Genomic DNA, 9,851 nt, shown 5'->3' with positions numbered 1-9,851 from the left:
CTAGCTATCAAATAACTTTAAACTCTTAAAGCTTTACTGGCCTGATCCTGCTTTCATTAAAGAATGCTACTTGGCTTTGAAGACAGCTAAAGCTATTGAAAAATTGTTAATATGGATTTATTTTTGGTTAATTCAGTCCCCTTTTGGTGTATTGGTATATTATCCATGGACACTTTGACAGGCTGTGGACACTTTTTTTTTCTCTCAATGGAAAGGGAAGAGAACAAAACCTTTAAAGCACCCACAGAGTCATTTGGGGCTCAGTTCTGCTGGTTTTCCCTTTCCTTTTTGCAGTAATGTCGGGGTCCTTGGGACGCTTAGAAGATTTCTGACAGCAGGCAAATAGCAAATCGATGCCGAATGTCTCAAATGACTGACACATAACGACATCTGCCTCGTTAGATCAGATCACTGCTCCCTGCCAGGCGGGCTTGCACCGCCAGCAGTGGTTAGTTTGGGGAATTAAATTCTTCAAGGTTTCCTCCTTTGTCTTTCTACCTCCAAAGTAATTGCTGCATGAGTCATGGACAGGACATCCTTCCAGGACCCAGTGACTGACTCAAATCAGCGGGAATATTTTTTTGATGGGAGAAGGATCAGACCTGATTCTGTAACCATTACTCACCCCAAGTAGCACTAGTTCAATAAGTGTATTCATGTAAGTAAGCCCTCCCTGACGTGAGCAATGGTGGCAGATTCTGGCCCTGAGTTATTACATGAAACCATCTCGAGTTCAGGAGAAAGCTGCATGACTCAGATCTAGCTTTAAAAATAAAAGTTTTAAATCCCAAGTTATGATGTGCCATTTGGCTCCTGCTGAAGTTGGTCTAAAAAGGCTGCGCTGAATAATAAAAAAGATCAAGCTTTTGATGTTAAGTTGCATGTTCAAGCATAAAATCCAGCCTTGATGATGAAGCTTAGCCTGGCTTATTTCACTCAGGCAAAGACACTAAACAAGAACCTTACACTATTTCTCACTTAGAGGAAATGCCTGTGCATTAAAAAGAAAAAAAAGTTTTGACAGATAAGTAATTAGGAAACATCTGGCCAAACCGAAGGCAACAGAAGTGATTCCAATCAAAGGTGGTTCACTGAAAGCTTTTCATCTTGGCTCCAACAGAAACGGCAAACTTAGCACTTAAGAAAAAAAAATTCCAGCTTTCTGATGAAGTGTTAAAAAGTCAGACAGCAAAAAGTGCATATACATCCACCCAGCACAAGAGGCTAAATGGAGGAGGAGAGAAAATATTGGGCTCTGCATACGCGGAGGTGCGCGCCAAGGGCCCAGAGGCAGGGCCAGCATTTCGACACTGTTATGGTGGTTTTGATCAAATTCCCAGCAGCTGCGTGGCTCCAGGACTGAGACGTTATTGCAAAGGCCGATTACCGAATGGTGCTGTGGTTGCCTGGTGGATCCCTGGTACCCGCTTCCAGCATCGCCTCGTGCACCGGCTGCTCCGCGCGCCCGTACCTACGGGCACCATAGGGCAGGTGAGGCTCGTGTGGGCGCTTCGTGGCTGGTCTGTGTGAGCCGGCTGGAGGTTACTGCAGCCCTGACAGCCCTTGTCTTGTTCCTTCTTTTCAAAAGCTTCATCGAAGCTATGCACAGAGTAATGGAAAAGCCTTATCGGGGATTTTGGGTGAGCGATGCTCCCTTTCAGTAGGGTCTGTTTCGCTTGGCATGGTGTTTCGAAGATCTTTCCCACATTTAGTGAATGCCGGTGGTTTGGAGGGTCCATTAAAAGAAATACCGGAATTGTGTGGATGCTTCCCTCAGCTAATTGTGTTGGAAGGACTTTGGTGCGCTCCTTTTCTCATGGTGTTCTGGTTGTTGCAGCACCTGCCAGAAATGGTCCTCCAGGCTTTTTTAAATTTCAAACAAGTTTCATTTGGAGTTTCTGGGCAAAGTTTTAGATTTTCTTTTTCTTCAGACCAACAGGTTTACATATGTGCAACCTCTTCAGCCTCCGTGGCCCTTCTTTCACGGCATTCACATGCGGTATCTCAGCAGGGGCGGACAGGACAGCCACCTCCACCCTTTGCAGGCACTCGGAATCAAACCCTGGTGCTGGCGGGGGCTGGTGCTTCTTTAAACCGCCCATTTTCGTATTTTTAACGCACCAGGCTAAAAGCCCAGAGCAAAACTCCCTGCGTCCAGCTGCAGACCTGAGCTCTGCCAAGCAGGGCAGGGGGGGCTGCAGGGCCCCGGAGAAGGGACGGGAGTGGGCGAGAAAAGGAGGAGGGGGCGAAGAGGATCGGTGCTCCAGCACAGCAGCCATTTTAAGCTGCTTCTTGCACAGCTGGAAATCATTGCGATAGCATCAGCTGCCAAGGAGAGTTACGAGATTTGGCAGGATTCAGAGGGAAAGAGGTAGCAGCTAAATCATTTGTGAACAGTAAGTGCTTCAAAGACATAGCGAGGGGCCCTGGCTCACCGGTGGGTGCCAGCGTGGGTCCCACTGCCCGTGGCTTCGCTCAGCTGGGGCTGCCCAGCCCCACGGCAGGACGGAGTGGGACTCAGCACCGACCCCGTGATGGCACCCGGGAGGACACGAGGCTCCAGGCAGGATGAAGAGCACCTCCAGGTCTTGAATTGCTCCTGCAGTTTGTTGCCCCACCAGTGTGTCCCCAGGCACAGAGGGCTGGAATACCTTACAACTGGGATGGATTTATTATTGAGTAAGGAAATATGTGCTCTGTAACCCCACCGCAAAAAACCTCCGTAAAGCAAGAACAGGAAGTGTACCGTATATTCCTTTCCAAATTAATTGCTATTATTTTGATTAAAACACATTATCATATAAATATTTGATTAAGAATGCGATTAAATCTTTCTTGCCCATGAACTATGACAACGTTAAAGTCTAACCTTTTATAGCTTGGCACCACATCATTATTTTGCTCATTAGCTACGTTTAATAATTCGATCTCATAATATGCTTTGCCATTTGGAACCTGCCTTTGTGTGCCAAGTTCAAATCGATGCTGTTAGTTATTTGTGCCACTGCAGATTAAACAAAAATTAAAAGCAATTTAACCTTGCAGTCTGGCTTTGGGTAGATGAGCGTTTGAGAAAGGGAGCACAAGTCAATGGGGGTTCTTCTGCCGTCGGCTGCATTGGTGTAAAGCTGGCCGGAGCGGTGTGGGAAAGTGGACGTGTCTCCTGGGGAGGACAGGGAGGCTCCAGTAATTCTGAACGTCCCTTTCCACCACGGAAAGCTGCTGGGCATCGCAAACAGAGCAGACGAACATGCTGCGGACTCTTACAAATGACACGATAGGGTAAAACGGTGAGAGCTGGGTCTTCGGCACGCGGGGAGGGGAAGCAGAGCGGCTCCGGCTGAGGCTGCCGAGGGGTCACCTCCGAGGCGAGCGGTCTCCCACTCCCCCGGGACACATCTCCCCGGGGGGGTGAGGGTGCTGCCTTCCTGCCCTGGTTCCTTCTGCTGGCTCCAGGCTGTTACTTTTGGATAGCACACTGCGCCGTGGGCTGCTCCTGTCCCTCAGCAGGATCAGGCCCTCACAGGCTGTCTAGAGGCAGAAGGATGCCTCTGTCTCTCCCAGCTCACTCCAAACAGCCAGAGCCCACTTTCCTAATTTAAACCGCACACAAAAGCTTGCCTTACATGGTCACGGATGCTATTTTTAGGTTTGCCAATTAATCCAGCTCCGTTTGAGCTGGATTAGAAATCACATACCCCCTTAATTATAGGTGTATAAACTCCAGACTGGCAGCTGTTTTGACATTCTCAGCTGGGAAATTTGCCCTAAACAACCACCCCCCTCCCCGAGCTGCGGCAGGATTGCGGGCTTGGGGCTGCCTGCCTTCGTGCCCATCTGCTGCGATGGCACCGCGCCTGCTCTCGGCGCGCTTGGACGCCTGCCCTGGGACACAGGTGCCAGGCAGCAATGAGCTGAGATGGGCAGCCTCCCTCTTTCTTCTTTCTCCTTTTTTTTTTTTCCCCCCCCTTGCAGGAAAATCTCCCGAGTCCCCCAGGCCTTTTCTTTCCGCTGAAGACATCTGCCAGGAACGAGAAGGGGTCCGTGCCGACGTTTCCGTGGCGGGGTCTACGTCAGGGGCTGCGGAAAGTGCCTGCCCCGTGCGATGGGTGATGGGGCCGGCTCCTGGCACCGCCGGGCACCGAGCCCCACGCAGGGCTGCCGGCCTGGCACGGCTCGAGCTCCCCGCACCCAGCGGTGCCAGCCCACGCGGGACTGCCCGCGGCACCTCTCTGCGTGCCCACGGCTAACGCGGGAGGCCGTGCCGTGGGGCTGCTATGGGCTCCCCAACCATGCAGAGGCACGCAGGCGGTGCTGGGACCATGGGTGACCCCCCCAGCTGCTGCTCTGGGTGCTGGAAGGGTGGGATGCTGCCCCTCTCCCAGCGAGCCTTCCTCTCTGGGGAAAGAGAAACCTGAGCGAGGAGCTGCCTTATTTTAACGTGGGGGGGTGAGATTTTAAAGATGACTGTCCGTAGTATTGCCCATTTCTAACTGCTGCTGAACGGTGGGTTTCTGGTGAGAGCCTGCTGTGACCTAAAGCAAAGAGGAAAAAAAGCAAATTTCAGAGAAAGTTCCGTGGGGACACTCCCTGGGATGGGGCTGTATCCAGCCCAGAGTGGTGCTCAGTCATCGAGGATCACCCCGTGGCACCTCCAAAGACCCCGCGTGCCGGGGCAGAGGCAGGGCCGGGCGGTCAGACCCCACGTTACCAAGTCCCTTGTCCCACCCCAAGAAGACGCACCCAAAGCAGCTGCTGGAGCATCGCTGCTAATTGCGGCTCCCAGCCCGGGGAAGGTTTGTGGCTGAGCCATACCTGAGCAGTGAGCTAATGCCCCCGCCGGAGGGTCCCCGCCTGTCCTGCTCCAACTCTCCATGAGTTTAATGTTTGGTGGTCGTCTTGTTTCTTTTCTACTTTCCTAGTAGCTGGAGGTTTGACATTAGCTGACGTGAACGCTGTTTGATCTTAACAAACGTTTTTATTTTTTGTTTCAGTGTAATATTAAATGCTTTTGCGTCTAGTGAAGAAAGCGCCCTGCTCACTTGAGCTCCATGACGCTTCCTTCCTCTCGTTTTAGGGCAGCGTCAGCAGCATTAGCACAGGACAGTCCTGTGCTCTTTTCCTGACAGCCTCACTCCACCTCTTGGAACCCTTTTAATTTCATGCTCCCTGAATGAACTCTCCAGGCTACCCCTGACTGGAATCCCCTCCCTGCTGAAAACTGCACCCCAGCACCATCTCCATCAGGAGCCCGGCATTCCGTCCCGGGCAGAGGTGGTGATTCCCATGCCGCAGGCAGCAGCTGTACAGCGCAGGTGCCCATACCAGCCCCCCCCGATTCCCCTCCCTGCCACCCCCATCTACCCACAGACCCACGGCCATGCGCTCTGGCTGGCAGGCAGTTAAAACATCCCCTTGCAGGGGAAAAAAATCACCCCTTTTTACAACCCGCTTGAGTCACTCCACATCCTCCTTGTTTATGTTAAAGTCTGGCATACTGCATCTCGTGGGACAGCTTGCCGACCAGGCGCAGGCACCCAAAGCAGTTTTCCATTGAAGCTGCAGCCATTTACATTTACTCGTCATATTTTCCGCTGCCCATCGGAAAAAAAAAGAGCTTAGTGTTATGACTGCCGGTGCCACCCTCGGAGAGGGAGAGGTTTAACGCAGCGTCGGCGCGTCCGGCCGTTGCCTTCAAGCAAAGGCCGTCCTGGGCGCAAGCGAGATGGAGGGGGCTGCGGGGAGCCCCTCCTGCCCCAGGGCTGCCCCAAGGGATGGTTTAGGAAGCCCGGGACCACGTCGAGCAATGAGGAAAGGAATGAACTCTTTTTCTCAAGTCAGCTCTTCAGCTGTGTAGGACGGAGCGGCCAGCTCTCCCAGTTGATGGTGACACGCCGGGGGTGCCAGAGGAGCCCTGGGCCACCCTGGGGCTGCGGGAGGAGGCACAGCACCAGGCGCACACCTCTGCCACAGCTCCTGCTTCTCAACCGAGAGCTGGATTTCCCAGGCTTTGCTGCTACTGGTCAGCAATGCCCTGGCAGAGCATCAATCCCACCTGCGACTTTACAGAGCTGTTTGGAAAGAAACACGTGTGCCTGGCAGGGGTCGAGAGGGGGAAAGTGGAGGTACCTGCTTTTATGGGCTTTGGAAACTTGTAAAAGCTTTGGTGGAGTTCTGGGGGAAGGCTTTGAGGCTGTCCTGATCTGACCCGCTAGCTCCGGGGTGTAGGGGCTGCCTCCTCTCCCTGCCTCGCTGCAGCTGGTTTTGGTGGGCGCAACGCTTTACTTGCCCTTGACGTCCACCACAGCAAACGGGAGGTGGTTTCCAAGCCCGTGATACCGGTGCAATAAACCCCGAGCCCCTGCTCTCCGCCGTGAGTCACACCACTGACACAAGCCCCTGTTCTGCTGGGCGGCCAAGCAAGAAAGCAGGAAGGTTTCGTGTCTGACAGTGGTTATCGCAGGGTGACTCACTGGGCAGCAATTCTGCCCATCCTCACCCCGCCGCTGCCAAGGGAGGGCAGACCTGCTGTGGATTCCTGAGGCTTTGCATGCCACCCTCCCAGCATGACACTGAAACCATCACCCAGAGACGGCTGTCAGATATCACTGTGAATCAACCCAGGGCGTGAGGGGTTGTCACGGTGTCCCGTGCCCGCACGCCCAGGGCTGGACCACCTCTAGAACAGCTCCACCAGCCGCTGCCTGCAGAGAGCCCACGGATGGGGTGACAAACCAGAGGCTCAAATCTTCCTGCCCCTGTGCCTCCCCAGTAGCTGCCCTCCGACGTGCCACCGGTGTCACCTGCGGTGTGGTTACGGCACCGAGATCCTGCCTGGTTTGAGCAATCACGGTGATGCCCCAAGACCACAGCCCAAGACCAGGCAGGTCTCCTGGCCCTTGGCAAGCGCCAGCAGGTAAGGCCAGTCCTGCAAAGGGATTTAAGCAGTTACAAAGGCAACAGCTCATCAAAGCAGTGAATGTTCCTGGTCCCTGTTGAAGCCCCTTTAATATCGTGAACATTTTGGGGGCATATTGTTTCCATACATCCTACAGCATTGTCTGGAAATGAGTAGCTTTTCATGCAGCTGCAGTTCCCTGGACTGCGGGGCAGAAGGGGAAAGACAAGCGTAGAGGTGACCCTTGATATTTAGGCCCAAAGAGAACTGTAATTTGAATGTTTCCAAACTCAGAACTAATTAGCAAAATGAAGATGTTTTGACCTGCCCGTAGATCCCCAGATACCCGTGCACCCTACAACCCCATTTTTAAGCAAAAGAACCACCTCCCACCATAAGCAACCAAGGTGCTGCCACCGCGAGCCCACTGCTGCGGGTGGGGGTCCGCACCGCCGGGGAGCCCCTTCCTGCAGCGCTGCCAGCCCTGGGGCAGTTCGTGCCACCGCAGCTCTATCTCAGAGCCTTGACATCCCTAAATGCACCACAGAGAGATGAAGAATAAACTTTTAAAAGTCCTTTTTGCCTTCCCTCCAGGCTCTGAATTGATTAGCTGCTGCGGGGCCGTAGCCAGGCGTGAAACAAGAGCTGTGAGCCTCTGCCCCTGGTCCTCCACGGTGCCCCCCCACTGGTGCTGCCCGGGAAGGGGACACGGAGGAGGGGACATGGGGACCTCCTTCCCACACACGGTCCGTGGCCGCTGTCTGCTAAGACTATTGAGAAAACCAAGCGGGGGAAGCAAATTTACAAATCTCTGCAGTGGGAACTGAACAGAGACCTGCTGACTTCATCTCAGCACGCTGACCAGCAACGGCCAGTCCCAATCAGGGCCGGCCACTGGGAGAGCAGGGCTTGGATGCTGCTCACGGCCATCCAGACCCCTCTCGTCTGCTGCCAACACAGTGAAGAAACCCCCCGTGAGATGAGAGAGGCCCTGCCAGCCCGCTCTGACGCCTTCGACTTCTCGCAATAGCCAGCAGAAACTGCAATTAACGTCTGCTGCAATTTCTTCATTATCATAATGACAGTGCTCAGCAAAATATACGGGAGACATTGACGGTGACGCCCAGATGCTGGAACCATACGATGCCACATGGAAAATCATGGTGTGGTATAAAAACTAGGCTTTTATATGGTACAGCTGCCTCTGCATAATGCCCTTGTAATTTATCAGTGTACAGCATCTGGTTCTTTGCTGTCATTCTTCGACTTTCAGACAACCATAATCTCAAGTGTCTTAATAATAACACAGACCTGCCAGACAGGGGAGGAGGGAGGATAGGAAGGGGGTGGGGAGCAAAATTGCTCCTTTTGTGCTGTTCATCCCAAATTAGAGGGGAAAACCAGAAAAAGGGTAAGTCTGGTGGGGGAATGGGAGTGCTGGAGGGTGAGGGATGCTGGAGGAGGGGCTGGGGCTGCACAGCAGGTCCTGGAGGACCCTGCCTGAAGGGGCACATTGCAGAAACCATCGCTTTGGTATCCAGGCCTGGAAGAGCTTCCAGGCATCTGCTCTTTCTGGGGCGAATTTCCCTTTGTAGGTTTAATGAAAACCATTTGGCCAAGCCTGCAATTTGAGCATGTGCACGGCGGTGGTGCAGGGCCCGGCCCCGCAGCCCGGTGCAGGATGGCACCATGGCAGGGGTGACCGGCGTTCAGCCGCCAACCCCGGGGCTGCACGGGCTGAAGGGACGATACTGGGTCCTGCATTGGCTGCCCGGGAAAAAAAAATGCTAAAAGGGTTTGAGGCAGGAGCTTTGCCTTTGGAGATTTGCACCCACGCTGCTGGGCGGTTGCAAAGCTGTCCCGCTGCAAAGCTGCCCACCCGCTGCCCTGGAGGTCCCCCCGTCACCGAGGGGGTCTCCCTTCCCGTTGCGGGCACTTGTGAGGGTGCCTGACCCATGACACCCACACCAGTTTTTTGGGGTCCCCAAGGGTGGGTGCCCCAGCCCTGGTGTGCTGGGGGTGTGAAGAGCCAAACCTTTAAAAGCCATTACAAGACTGGGAGCATGAAATCTCTGCACGGCCGACACATCATCGCCCCCGTCGTGTTAATCTCCTGGTGCATCTCCTCTTGAAGTCCGGGGGGAAATTTCTGGGGTATGACTGAGCCCTGAGTGTAAGCGACTCCGCAGGGAGGACCTGCGGGCACGGGGCCAAATCCGTGCCCTGGTTACGCAGGCGTAAACCCACTGACACTGCCGGAGGGGTTGGGTCACGCTTGTTTTGGGAACGAGTAAGGGGGCACCTGACCAGCACCCAGTGCAGATGGGTGCTGTGGGGTCCCCAGCCCCCCCCTCCGTGGCCCAGTGGAACCCCAGTCCCTGCCCCTGCCCCGTCCCCAGTGCACTCTGAGCCCCTGGAGAGGGGAGGTGGGATGCGGGGACGTGTGGGTCGTGGGGATGTGTGGGTCGTGGGATGTGGGTTGTGGGATGTGGGACGTGGGACGTGGGACGTGGGACGTGGCAGGCTGCCTGCTGTCACCACGAGGTGGCGAGCGAAGGAGCCTCTTTGCAGGCTGTCCTAGGGAAAGGTGCTGGGCTCTCGGCTGCGTGGGATATCTCAGCGTGATTTTCCATAGCAAGGGATGAGAGGAGGGTCGGGAACATGTGTGGGGACACCCAGGCCAGGCTGGGTAAGAATAAGGAGGCTTGAAGTTATCCGAGCAGGATTTGGCAGTACGGGGCAGCGTGTCCCGTGGCCGTTCGTAGCCCCTGACTACTCCCCTTTTCCAACACACTGAATTTCCAAGGGAAGGGCTGCCTCCCTGCTTCCCCTCTCCATCCCCGTTCCTGCCGGGATAACCCCTTGCTTCCCAACCCCCCCAGCAGCCGGGATGAGCGGGAGCAGAGCGGGGACAGGAGGGGGTTAACGATAGCCCCCTTAGCGCTGATGAGGG

At 54.6% G+C, this 9,851-nt stretch overlaps 1 long non-coding RNA gene across 1 annotated transcript; it reads left to right on the top strand.

Annotated features, from left to right (window-relative positions):
* The first annotated feature begins 1,058 nt into the window (after positions 1-1,058).
* LOC142028748 (uncharacterized) lies at positions 1,059-3,325 on the top strand. Its single transcript, XR_012649683.1, has 3 exons — positions 1,059-1,491; positions 1,589-1,640; positions 1,932-3,325. It is a non-coding gene; the product is annotated as an uncharacterized LOC142028748 (long non-coding RNA).
* The last annotated feature ends 6,526 nt before the right edge of the window (positions 3,326-9,851 follow it).

This window comes from Buteo buteo, chromosome 2, assembly GCF_964188355.1.
Source record: "Buteo buteo chromosome 2, bButBut1.hap1.1, whole genome shotgun sequence".
Classification (NCBI taxonomy): domain Eukaryota; kingdom Metazoa; phylum Chordata; class Aves; order Accipitriformes; family Accipitridae; genus Buteo; species Buteo buteo.
Note: the sequence above shows the minus strand (reverse complement) of the source record. Positions and strands in the feature narration are given on the sequence as shown.